Source organism: Apostichopus japonicus, chromosome 14 (genome assembly GCF_037975245.1).
Source record: "Apostichopus japonicus isolate 1M-3 chromosome 14, ASM3797524v1, whole genome shotgun sequence".
NCBI classification, from domain to species: domain Eukaryota; kingdom Metazoa; phylum Echinodermata; class Holothuroidea; order Aspidochirotida; family Stichopodidae; genus Apostichopus; species Apostichopus japonicus.
The window spans coordinates 1,423,092-1,435,884 of record NC_092574.1 but is presented as its reverse complement, the minus strand read 5'-3'; the positions used below and the strand labels follow the sequence as shown (position 1 = coordinate 1,435,884).

The 12,793-nt window shown below is 38.7% G+C and overlaps 1 long non-coding RNA gene across 10 annotated transcripts in view; it reads left to right on the top strand.

Annotated features, from left to right (window-relative positions):
- The window catches only part of LOC139979799 (uncharacterized), a 35,314-nt gene extending 23,733 nt beyond the window's left edge, over positions 1–11,581 (top strand). For 8 of the 10 annotated variants that reach the window (XR_011797334.1, XR_011797330.1, XR_011797331.1 and 5 more), the window contains 5 exons: positions 231–334; positions 531–699; positions 1,905–2,119; positions 8,146–8,224; positions 9,407–11,581. This is a non-coding gene — a long non-coding RNA (uncharacterized lncRNA). The remainder of the gene's footprint in view (positions 1–230; positions 335–530; positions 700–1,904; positions 2,120–8,145; positions 8,225–9,406) is intronic. The other 2 variants (XR_011797335.1, XR_011797336.1) reach the window with 1 other exon arrangement.
- Positions 11,582–12,793: the final 1,212 nt, after the last annotated feature.

The following is a 12,793-nucleotide window of genomic DNA, read 5'->3' as shown; positions in this document are numbered from 1 at the left end:
CTAGTAAGGTTCATTAAAGAGTCATATTGCAAGTATTAAAAATAAACAGGCACTTAGTAACAAAAAGAGGTACAGTTTATTCATGTTTGTAAACATTCATCGGAAAGGTGTATGCATACGCAAACTGGAAGATAATCTTATGTAAAACCACTAAAAAAAACTACTAAAATTTATTTCACACCATAGGTATACTGTATATATACATATTGCTTTTATATTTGTCTTTACAGCATTGCATTGGCCACACTGATTCACAAGGAGACTCCATGAACTGTGACTGTAACATCCTGCTGGAGGTCTGAGACATTGAAGATTCTGTAATGCTTCCGTCTGGGTATGCAGTTTACTATAGTGACACAGAAGTTTGTTTACATAGTTATATCAATGAGGCAGCAGTCAGGGTTGTTTAGGTAGTCAGGGGGAGGGAGGGAGGGGAGGAAGGGAGGGAGTGTATAAAAATGAGTCTAGTTGCAATGTCTATCTGCTTTCCAATATATGAAATCTTCTTATCTTTTACAATACTGTCTCAGGTGAAAGAAGAAGATGAAGAAAATGGAAGGAAAATTGTGAGTCTTGGATGTCTGTAATGAAGCTGGATCAGGTTTAGAACAAGTGGTTGAAAGATCATAAACTCCACCAAATACGAGAAGATTCTTCAAGCCTGTCCTCTACACAGAGATCTGGAATTGTTATCTGGAGGTGATTTAACAGAAATTGGAGAAAAAGTGATATTCAAGGGAAACATCAGTGTGAGCCAGTATCATGAACATCAGTCTTGTCCTCTCAACAGTTGATTGTTGTCAAGATCAGTGCTAAATGTACGAGACACTGTGCCTTAGCCTGTTGGAATCAGTCAGTAATTGGTGTGGTATTTTTTTGTGCTAAATGTAGGAGACACGGTGCCTTAGCCTATTGAAAAAAGTCGGTTATCGGTGTGGTGTGTTTTTGTGCTAATTGTATGAGACATGGTGCCTTAGCCTGTTGGAACCAGTCAGTATTCCCTGTGGTCTTTTTTTGTACTAAATGTAGGAGACACGGTGCCTTAGCCTGTTGTGAAAGTTGTGAGGAACACAACTCATGGTAAACACATATTAAGAGTATTGAGAGATAAGTACAATATATAGTATTGGAGAAAAATTAAGTTTCAAGGGAAACATCATTGTGCCCCAGTATCATGAACATCAGTCTTGTCCTCTCAACAGTTGATTGTTGTCAAGATCAGTGCTAAATGTACGAGACACGGTGCCTTAGCCTGTTGGAACCAGTCGGTAATTGGTGTGGTCTGTTTCGTGATAAATTAAAGAGACATTGTGCTTTAGTTTGGTGGAATGAGTAGCTAATTAGTGTGGTCTGTTTGTGCTTAATTTAAGAGGAGAGCTGTGATAATTTGTTGGTAATTAGTGTGGTGTGTTTGTATTAAATTTATAAGTTTTGCCTTAGTTTATTGATATGAGTTTCTAACTAGTGTGGTCTGTTTTGTGCTAAATTAATGAGACCTGGTGCCTTAGTTTGTTGGAATCATTTTGTAGTTAGTAATTTGGTTGTTTTAAATTGATGATTGTTGCCTTAGATTGTTGGAAAGAGTTGCCAATTAGTGTGGTCTGGGTTGTAGTAAATTAAAAAGACAGTCGATTGTTGTCAAGATCAGAAAACTCAAAGATTTGATGGAAAAACACCAGCTAAGCTGGAAAGCTGCAATATACAGTCAAGGTTAGTCATAAGAAAGAAAGGTTCATGAAAATGTAATATATATTTACTTATGTTTCCACCAGTAAAGTTCCAATCACAGCCTAAACTTTGTTGGAATTAGTAGCTAATTAGTGTTTAATGTTTTGTGCTAAATGTACAAGACTTAATTTGAAGTAAACTGGCTCATTTCTTTTGCCTACCTCTCCTTTCCTTAGGGTTCTGTGGACTCTATGTTGGTCAACAGTTAGCTTTTTGACATAGCGCCCCCCATCATCCTTCACTCTATTGCTTACCCGCCATTTACAAAACGTACGCGTCCTTGGGTACAACACAACGCTACCGAGTACACTTTCGATTCATAGTGTGTCTCTTCAAAAGGAGTTCCTATTCTTTCCGTCCGCCGTCTTAGGCTGGAGACTAATTCTTTCTGGTAAGTGAAGTCTATGATCAATTTCATTGTTTTGAAGCCATTTAATACCTGTAGGGAGGGGCTGTTTTGCCAATATGACAACCCCTTACCCACCTATAACCGCCCCCTAGTCGAAAACCTAAACCTCTCTGACTTTGACATAGACATTAATGACTGGATCCCTGTACAAAAAAAGCAGAAAAAGGCAACGTTGAAATAAACCAATCTCCTAACTCTAACCAACCACCAAAAAGTCCGCTCAAACAATCATTGTATGAGGAATCTTTCCAGAACTATCAAAAAACCCAATAACCCTTGCTAAACTAATCAGTGAAGAAAAACCAAATGCCATGATCTCAAATATAAACCGTCTTCGTAGTAACGACATCCCAATCACCCCCATGACCCTAAATCTGCAAAAATCCTCCTGAAACCATGGACTCAAAAGAATAAACTAGGCAACCCCAAACCAAGAATCCCCCAAAAAGTAAGACAAAGAAACTTCTCTGTAGTAGCCTGTGGCATAAACCCTGAAATTCAAATCAAAGATATTGAACAAGAACTGAAAGACCAAGAATACACCCCAATACAACTAAAAGACTCATTAGTCACGCCACAAACAATCCAACTTGGAAAGTAAAAATAACGTTTGAAGAACAAGAACCTCAACAATCCCTAATCAAACAAGGTTTCTACTTAGGATACTCTAAACACAAAACAGAAGAATACCACGAACGCCCCCAAATCACTCAATGTTTCAAATGTCAACATTTTGGACATACCCACCATACTTGCAAAAATCAAACCAAATGTCTCAGATGTGGCGAAAACCACAGAGTTTTTTTTCACTGTCACTGAGACGACGCTCAATGAAGCTGAACAGGTGGTTGTAGGTTTTAGCCCATTTATTTACAAGCTTGGTTTCAACAAGACCACGATGAACACTAGAAAGTAAAGATATCAAAACATCAATATACAAACATTGGTGAAAAAACATGAATTGAACAAATCAATAATAACATAATAATGCATAATATTTCTCCTTATGAATAATGCACAAAAGGAAGAAGTACAACAAATAACATTTGGTAACATGAAACAAGACATAGAGAAAGATTGGCGGCAATTACATTCTTGATAATTATAACTTAACTTACAATCGTTGCCGGGCAAAACCAACAGCACGACAAACTGCAGTGTACAGGGGTTTACATGGATTAACTGCGGCTTTCTGGGGTTAACAGCGGCTTTCTGGAGAATGTACAGAATACCAACAAAAAATAACCTCTGGCGAGATATTCTACACCAGATACTCTTACAAATAAGCAAACAACAAATACACAAAAAAGGCAATCAAAATAACAGGCACGAGCATGCAGCAACATCACATTAAAGGCATGCAAATATCTATAATGCGATATTAAAAGAGATATACAATTACAATATCAAGCCCCTTAATACTTATATAAAACATTGAAAATACTTACAAACTAAGGAACAGTGCTACAGGAACACATGAGACACCTCTCTAAACCAGGAGAGGCATGAAGCATGTGTACCTCACAAAATAAGCAAGTATACATCGATTATGTAATTGTACATCGATTACGTAAGTATGCAAATCGAGGAGGTGGATATGAAAGGCAACCAGTAAATGGGCAGTATTGACCTCTGTTCGACCTCAACCAAGCGGAAATTTCCCTTTGGTCACGCTTAGCAAATAGCACACATCGGCAACGATGACACTCTCCCCACTGAAATACGTTATATTCAAGTAAAACAATGCCTACAATACCTAAACCACCCCATCGATGTACATTAAATTCCATAACAGCTTTAGCAATCAAAATTGTGACGTAAAGCTTCTAAACCAGGTTAATAACTATAAAGCCTCACGCACCTGACAGCTCAATAAGGAAGATAAAACACATCAACTATATTTACATGGAATTTCAACGATAATGCTTGCAAACACTTTAGAAGATGAGAATGCAGATTCAAGTAAAACAATCTTAGTAATAGGACGAACCAGCTCGGTAGTCCTAGTCTTAACTCTTACCGACCTAACTAACCCATCTCTACTACAGTTACGGTTACAGGGAGTTATTTCATCTAAGATTAAAACCAAGTCACCAACTGCCAGATTATCCGTAACCCCCGTCCACTTAGACCTCTTTTGCAATTCAGGTAGATATAATTTTAACCACTTTCGCCAGAATTGGTTAGCTAGGTGCTGGACATGCCTCCAGTGGCGATGAAAACGGTCAACAGAGTTAGAGACTGTCCCGAACAAAAAGAAAACACAAAATGTGCCAATTGCTCAGGGACTCATGTCGCCCTTTCCAAAGGATGCCCAAAATTTAAAGAAGCTAAAACTGAAGCTAATAACAAACAACAAGAACAAAGAACCTATGCGAATGTAACCAAATCTACCCATAAAATTGAAATAACAAATAAAATCGTCACTGAAGAAAAACTTAGTAACGCAACCTTTGTAATTGAATTAGTACAATACCCCTTCCAAAAAGCCGACATTAATATTAAATCCGACGACCTTGCCAGTTACGCCACCGTGTTAGCACTAAAACACCTAAACTTAAATATCCCAGAAACGGTAATTATGGAACGTCTCCACCAACCTTCAATATTTAGCCCTCCTCAATCACCTACATGACAAGCACACTCCCTCCTTTGATCAAGTTCCTCCACCTAAACATCAACAGTATCCTTCCAAAATTAAGCCTCCTACTTAGTATATTCACCATCCACTCCCCGGATATCATTTCGTTAAACGAAACTAAACTAAATACAAATTCCCACCTTAGCATCCCTGGTCACCAAACTTTCAGACATGATATCTCTCGCTCTATAGGAGGAGTACTTATTGCTGAAAAGAACAACCTCAAAGCCACCCTCCTCCCAAACCCAACCCAAACAAACAATCAAACAATTGAAATTGTACTCGAAAGAGACAATGAACCTCTCCACATTATTAGCTATTATAGTCCCCAAATGAGCCCATATCCACAATAAAAAAAGTTCTAATAAAAATACAATACTACTAGGAGATCAAAATGCCCACCACATGATTTTTGGTAGCACCAAAATATCTGAAAAAGGCATATCCCTCTTAGATATATGTGATAAACACAACTTAAAAATAATTAACCAAAATACCAAAACTAGGATAAACCCAATAAACAATAATACTGAACTACTTGACTACGCCATAACCTCAAACCACCTTGCAACTAAAACTCATTCGATTCAAATCCAAGAAGATGACCTAATCAGTGACCAATATCCACTCCTTTTTGAGCTAGACATAAACCTCAGTCGCATCCAAAATAACTAATTAACGTATAATTACAATAAAACAGACTGGACATGATTTAAAAGGGAACTCGTAACAAATTACACTATCCCCAATTACCACAACAACAAGCTAAATTACATTGGCATATATTGTGACAGCATTGCCCAACATACAGTATCTTCAATACCTTCAAAAAACACTGCCCCTTAAAAACAAAACAGAAATCGAAAACTAAATAGGAATATTCTTACACCAATTAACTCAGACGTCACCTACATAGAACCTATATGATCTCCCCAGATCCAACTCTAAAAACTCAAATTAACCAATTTAAAAAGCAAATAAATAGACAAATATCGGCGGTCGACCAAAACCGAGTCCAAAACAAATGCGATTCAATCATTAATGACAAAAACCCAAAACACTTTTGGAAAAATTTAAAAAATATCATAAACCCATTACAACCCCAAACACAGGTAATACAGACCAATGCCTTAGAGATAAAGTAGGTAACCTGATCACAAAAACTCAAGACCAAATAAAGCTTATTGAATCGTACTTGAAAACTATATTCAATATCTTAGATGGCCCTCCATACAATAACAGATTCCAACACGAAATAGACCGTACAATTATCTGTAATGCAACCAGCTTTATCCCCGACTTCTAAGGATGTCTCAACAAAAACATCCCTCTACTCAAAGAAATAGATATAAACGATTGGTATAGTGCCACTAAATATGCAAAAATGCCTCCTTCCCTGGTCTTGACAACATAAATGACCTAATGCTAAAAGATTCCCCTCCGTCGGCCTCCAATATTCATTAACTCGCATATTTTTCCATGATTTAACCAACTCCTCAGACTGTGGAAATCCGCCAAAATGATTTTAATACCAAAACTAAGTAAAGACCGCACCAAAATTCAAAACTATCGACCAATTAGTCTCCTACCAGCCTCAGGTAAGGTTTTCGAAAGAATTATAGCCACCTAAAGCAAAATAATCACTTTGCCCGTATCAATCAGGCTAATTCCGCGCACACAAATCTACAATAAACCAAACTTTCCGCCTTTCCGAAGAAATTCGCATCGGCTTCATAAAAAAACATGATACCACTACCCTCTTCCTTGATGCCAAAAAGGCTTTCGAGAAAACTTGGCAAAATGGCATAAGAATTTAACTACTGAACTTAAATCTCCCCTCCAATTACACCAGACTTTCTTTCCTCTTTCCAAAGTGAGCACAATGCAAAAATATACTACAAAAACCAATACTCAAAACCTATTCCACCTCGTGCAGGTACTCCACAGGGCGCTGTTCTCAGCCCCCTCCCCTACACCCTATTTGTTAATGATTTGAACTTCCCCCCCTCTATCTAAATGCAACTATAGTCAGTACACTGACGACATAGCCATTTAGAGCACCAGTAAAAATATCTATATGACGGAACTAAATATTAAAAAAGCAATTACACATCTCGAAAATTAGTGCTCAATGTGGAGAACAAAAATATATCCCTCAAAATCTAACCTAGCCAATTTCTCCATAATAAACTCAAAATACCAACACCATATTTCCAAAATTAATCTTTTCAACACCTCAATCACTGCTACACCTAATACAACCTTCCTTGGTACCACTTTCGATAGCAAATTATCGTTTAATCTACATTGTAACAGAACTGCAGGACGCTGCTGGTCGCAACTTAAATCCATTCAAATCCTCTCACACAAATATAACTTCCCTCTGAAAACCATTATCCAAATCTATAAATCCAAAGTAAAACCGATTCTCAGTTCTGGGAGCATCTCCCTGCTTACCATCTCTAATCCCAATAAACAAATTTTAAACAGAGTCCACACCACAGCTTATCGACTCGCACTCAAAATCCCTACCTATATTGCTACTTTGTACGTTCTCCGTGCAGGAAACACAAAATCTACTTTCACCCGACTTGAAGAATTCAACACCAAGTTATACAAAAACAACCTCGAGAACGACCCTTTGATTGAAGACCTCCCCCTGAAATACAAAGTCGCAACAACTCACTACCCAAAAACAAAACCCTTTCTGTATTCACAATTGTTACTACTTAAAGTCTCATTCCATTAAAAAAATCCTTTCCTAAATGGGTCTTGGCCCAAGTATACATATATATACAGATTATATTGTTACCAAACAATAGAAACCACAACCACTCCCTACTCAAACAATAGAAACCACTCCGTCTCCACAATTCTCAGTACTTAAAAAATTCCTCTCCTTTAGAAATCCCTCCCTAATTGGCTCTTCGACTCTGACCTCGGGTATGATTATGGCTATCCTGTCCAATGTAAATATATAAGACTTCATTTACCAGCAATTTCCTGACTGAACATAGACAACCTTTCTAAGAAAAAAGAAAAAAATGTCTATTCTATAAAAACAAACTTATTATCCCCCGTAGGACCTCTCGCCAGGTGGACCAGGGGTTAAACTCCTTTTGATTTGATATCAACAACAACAAAAACAAAACTTTTACTCAAATTAATAAAAAAGGTAACTAATTTCATTTATTTATTTTGTTCTATTTTAACATAAGTATGACATATGACATAGGAGGAGATAAGAAACAAAACTTGTGAAAGGAAGTGTACTAAAAACCCTATAGGGCTTGTCGGGTAGTGACACTCCCTAAAAACTTAATGTGGAAGACATCATGATTAGATTTTGGTTTCATTTAATCGATAGGTGGAGGTAGAGGAATTGGACACTCTTGCACAAGATATCAACGGCTTGAAGTACTCTGCTCAGGTGGCCTCCATTCTAGGTATGTACTTAATAATAAAATAATAATAATCATAATAATAATAATAATCAATTTACTGTGTTTGGAAAGAAACTTTGCTGCTTTGGATGAAGATTAAGGATTCTTGTTTTTCAAAAGGCAAAATGCAAGATGGACTATATATGAAAGGATGAATACCAAAAAATTTAGAAAAGAAATTGGGTGGGGGGGAGGGGGAATCAGGCAGAGACCATCATGTTACTACCCTGTTAATTTTGTGTAGGACCCTGGTTAATTTAAAAGGAAGAAATCCCTTTAGTACCCTTGAGTTTCTGAAAGGTTTCTTCTTTGGGATAACGGTGGAGAGACATATCGATGTTCTCTTTTGGGTCTAATCGTCAGGAAAATGCAGATTAAACTGCCGTGTCCATTTGGAACCTGGGAATTGAACCCTGCTACTGGACAAATGTTTTCCATCAGAGCATAGACAATGATTCAGAGAAATATGTCCTTTATATAAATAATCTGTTGTTTTCTTTCCCAAATTTTTCTCTTTGGTTAAACAAAGAGTGAAAAGATTCATTCGGTTGGAAGCATCACCACCCCTTTGCACACCTTTTTGGGGGGGGGGGGGGAAGAGACCTATTAGCCCTTAGGGTCTTTGGATAATTGTGGTGGACAGGATAGACAACGGTTATTTTTGCTTGTAGCTGAATGTATGATGTCCAGGGATCACAAGGAAGCATCAAAAGCCCGATCAAAAATGCTGTTTTTTTGTACTATCGAAATTTGCCAGAATAAAGAAATTAGAAGCCAAAATATAAAGAGTTTATCTGGCCTTGTAGACTGCGATTGAACCAGTCTCTGTCATCTACAAATAATAGAAAGTGGGTGTCCATTTCTGTTTGTGACAGCAATAACAAAAAATGACTGCAAATTAACAAGTTTCTGTAAACTTTCTCTATTCAGGGATTCAAATCTCAAATTCCACTCGAATATACCCCCCCTACTTATGAACTGTCACGTAGCTCAAGGTGACAAACTTACTATAAAGATGAGAATAGGCCTTAGGTGGTCCCTAATTCAATGACGTTTCTCACAGTGAATTGACTTCCCCCACCCTCCGGATTATCCTCACCCATAGAAAAAATACCCTCCTACCAAGAATACTTTATAAAAAAGAGGCCATTGCTTACCAAGAACCTCTCTGCGTTCATTTTTCAGATTCCATTGAACCTCCCATCAGCAAAGGAATGGCGCAACTCGGTCTGAAGGACAATCGACCGCTGGCAGAACGGCTTGACCGGTACAACGCCAACGAGCCGGACCTGGCCGCCAAGCCCAACTTCACCACATTTCCACTGGACTTTAAGCCGTCACTGTGCAAACCGCTCTTCTTTGACATAGCTCGGAACCATATAGAGTTACCCTCCTTGGATGAGAAACTGGAACAGAATAAATCGGCCCTGCAGGGGGGTCTGGGTGGGGGGTTCTTGCGTGGATGGTGGAGCGGGGGTGAAAAGTAACTCTCGATTTGCCACGATGTCGGAAAAAGGATTTCGGAAAAAGGTCTTTTGTATACATAAGCCGGTAGTATTTGGGAGGGCTCTCACTCTTCTCCCGCATGTGCTGTCATCATCTTTTATTTAAGTTTTATTTGATTTCATTTGTTTTTTTTAGTATAGAAAACTACACCTTGTTGCAATGCAAACACAAAGATGGGGGAAGGCCAAAAAGAATAACACTCACTTTTTTAATGTGGCTTGGCAAACAAAATTTGAAGAAATTGAATATTCAAAATGGGAATTGGAATTTTATACATTTTGGATTTAGTGTTTGTGTGTTTATCTTGTTTAGAGAAAAAGAAGAAAAAAACAGCATCTTTATTTGATGGGGCTTTCAAGTTTTAAAAATGGTTTTCCGTTGTTGATTTCTCGGTCTACAAACATTGTGTTGCTTGACCAACTGACACTTTATGGGGATGTTAAGGTGAATGAATTTGATATTGGCAGGAGTTATGGATGGTAGTTGGAAGGATTAGGGGTGGGGGGGGTGGTGAGGCAAAGAATAGAGAAGGAGAAATGAAAGTGTTGAAAGTGAAGAGGGAGAATCTCTGAATTGAATTTTCAGTTTGCAGTAGCACAGGTTTACTGATAAGGCTATATTTAAAGAAACTTTCAATAATGCACTCTTCGTGTATATAATTTGGGGTGTGGTAGTCGGAGCGGGGGGGGCGGCGATTAAGACGGCAATGAAAGGGAGCAACCTTTCCACATTTATATTGGTTTTGCTATGGTAGTATCGTTTCCTTTTTCAAACTGGAGGGCGAAAATGTAAAAATTAAGAGTTATCTAAAACTAATTCAAAATCAGGTTAAGTTAATAAATGAAAGTTAAAGAAAATGATATTGATGGTAGCAGGGGTTAAAGTTAAAGTTAAAGTTGAAGGTTTACAGTCTTGTATGAGGCTAATGCCTCCTCACATGACTTTACAACTTAACCCCTGGTCATTGGTAACTTGTCACACCCACACACCAAAGTGTGCACAATTCAATCAATCTCTCCTGGGGCACCACAGTGCACCACAACCATGTGTCCCCCGGTGGACTTCCCATAGGGTGCAGCCACAAACCGGCGCACGCAACTATATTTACAAGTTACCTCGCAGGTCCCCATTTATACACCTGGGTGAAGAGAGGCAATGGAGATAAAGCGCCTTGCCCAAGGACACAACGCAATGATCTGGCCAGGGCTCGAACCTGTAACCCTTAGATCACAAGTCCACTGCCTTAACCACTTGACCACATCGCCCTCACAGGGGTGCCATGGTATTGTAAACTGAATCATCAATCAGCCATGGAAGGCCAACTCCTTTTTGTTGGGAACTTGTCGTCAAGCAAACCTATGGATTCAAGCCCTGTCTGGCTAAAGTAAGATGGGGTTATTATTTTTATCTAGGAGAAATCAATTCTTTTTCCCCTCATGTTGAAATGGTCTTCCAAATGTGTAAAAAAAAAAATGTCCAAAAAGAATGTACTGGTGTGAATTGGATAGCCACCTGGTGTGAAGTAAAAAGGCCATAGGCTTATCCCATATGTACATGTGACTGCTTAGTATCATTAAATAACTGCCCTCCAGGCTGATATTATAAATAATAGAAACATTATAGAAAATAACTGTCTGTTGTCACCCAACCATCTCAATAGTAGATGCAGGTATCACTAAGAATGTTTATGAAATATGTATTGCATGTTTTGATTAGTATTTGCATAATAATTTGATAAGGGATAACCTGTGTCTGGACAGGTAGTTGAAGGGTATTAACATTGGTGGGAGGGATGAAGGTATATCCTCTCTATGAACTGATTTGTCATTAAAAAATAAAGAAGTTATTTCCAAGTATCACCTTTTTTTTTTCTTTTTTCCTTTTTTCTTTTTTCCTTTTTCCTTTTTTCTTTTTCTTTTTTTCCCTTTTACTTAAGTATTGTAAAAGGAAAAGCAGAGGTTGAGTTTGAGCCAGGTACCTTGAGATGCAAAAGCAAAAGTCTTTACCACTAGACCATTAGGTGGGCCTCTGGTTGCAAAAGCTTTACAAATATTTAAAGATCCTGCTGTTTGGACTTAGTCGTTTTTCTAAAACATTTTCTCCACTACTCCTCCCCCAACTACCGATTAGCTAGTCAGGGGGGAGGGGTGGCGGCGAACTCCACTTGTCCGCGCGTGAACCTTGTCAGGGGGAGGGGTGGCGGCAAACTCCACTTGTCCGCGCCTTTACCTTGTCAGGGGGAGGGGGCGGCAACCTCACCCTGTCCTCACCTTCGCCCCTCTCTCACCTTTTCACCTCTCACCTTCGATACTCACCTTGTCCACCTGCCAGGAGGAGGGGGACCGCCCGCCTTCGGGATTCACCTTATCCACTTGTCAGAACTCCTTGTCAGAACTCCTTTTGCAAATACTCACCTGGGACTTGAACCGATGCAATCCAAACCAATCGCTTACTGAACGATGGAATAACCAATTACACCATTTCGGTTCCCTCTGGAGAAATTTCGTTTCTTATATTTATACTTCCACTCCCTCCAGAGGGTAGAAAAGTAAAAGGCTCTGTTTGGACATGAACCACAGACATGATGCTCTGTCTGGGAATCGAACCGGAGACATGGAGTTTGTCTGTGTCTCTCCAGTCCAGAGCACTACCAACTGCGCCACTAGAACTGTTGAGAATTAATGCTCGTTTCTAATATTTAAACTTCAGAGTCCAGAATGGAATCAGTAAAAGAGCAAAATATAAAATGCTCTGTCTGGGGTTCGAACCGGAGACATGGAGTTTGTCTGTCTCTCCAGTCCAGAGCACTACCAACTGCGCCACTAGAACTGTTGAGAATTAATGCTCGTTTCTAATATTTAAACTTCAGAGTCCAGAATGAAATCAGTAAAAGAGCAAAATATAAAATGCTCTGTCTGGGAATCGAACCGGAGACATGGAGTTTGTCTGTCTCTCCAGTCCAGAGCACTACCAACTGCGCCACTAGAACTGTTGAGAATTAATGCTCGTTTCTAATATTTAAACTTCAAAGTCCAGAATGGAATCAGTAAAAGAGCAAAAATATAA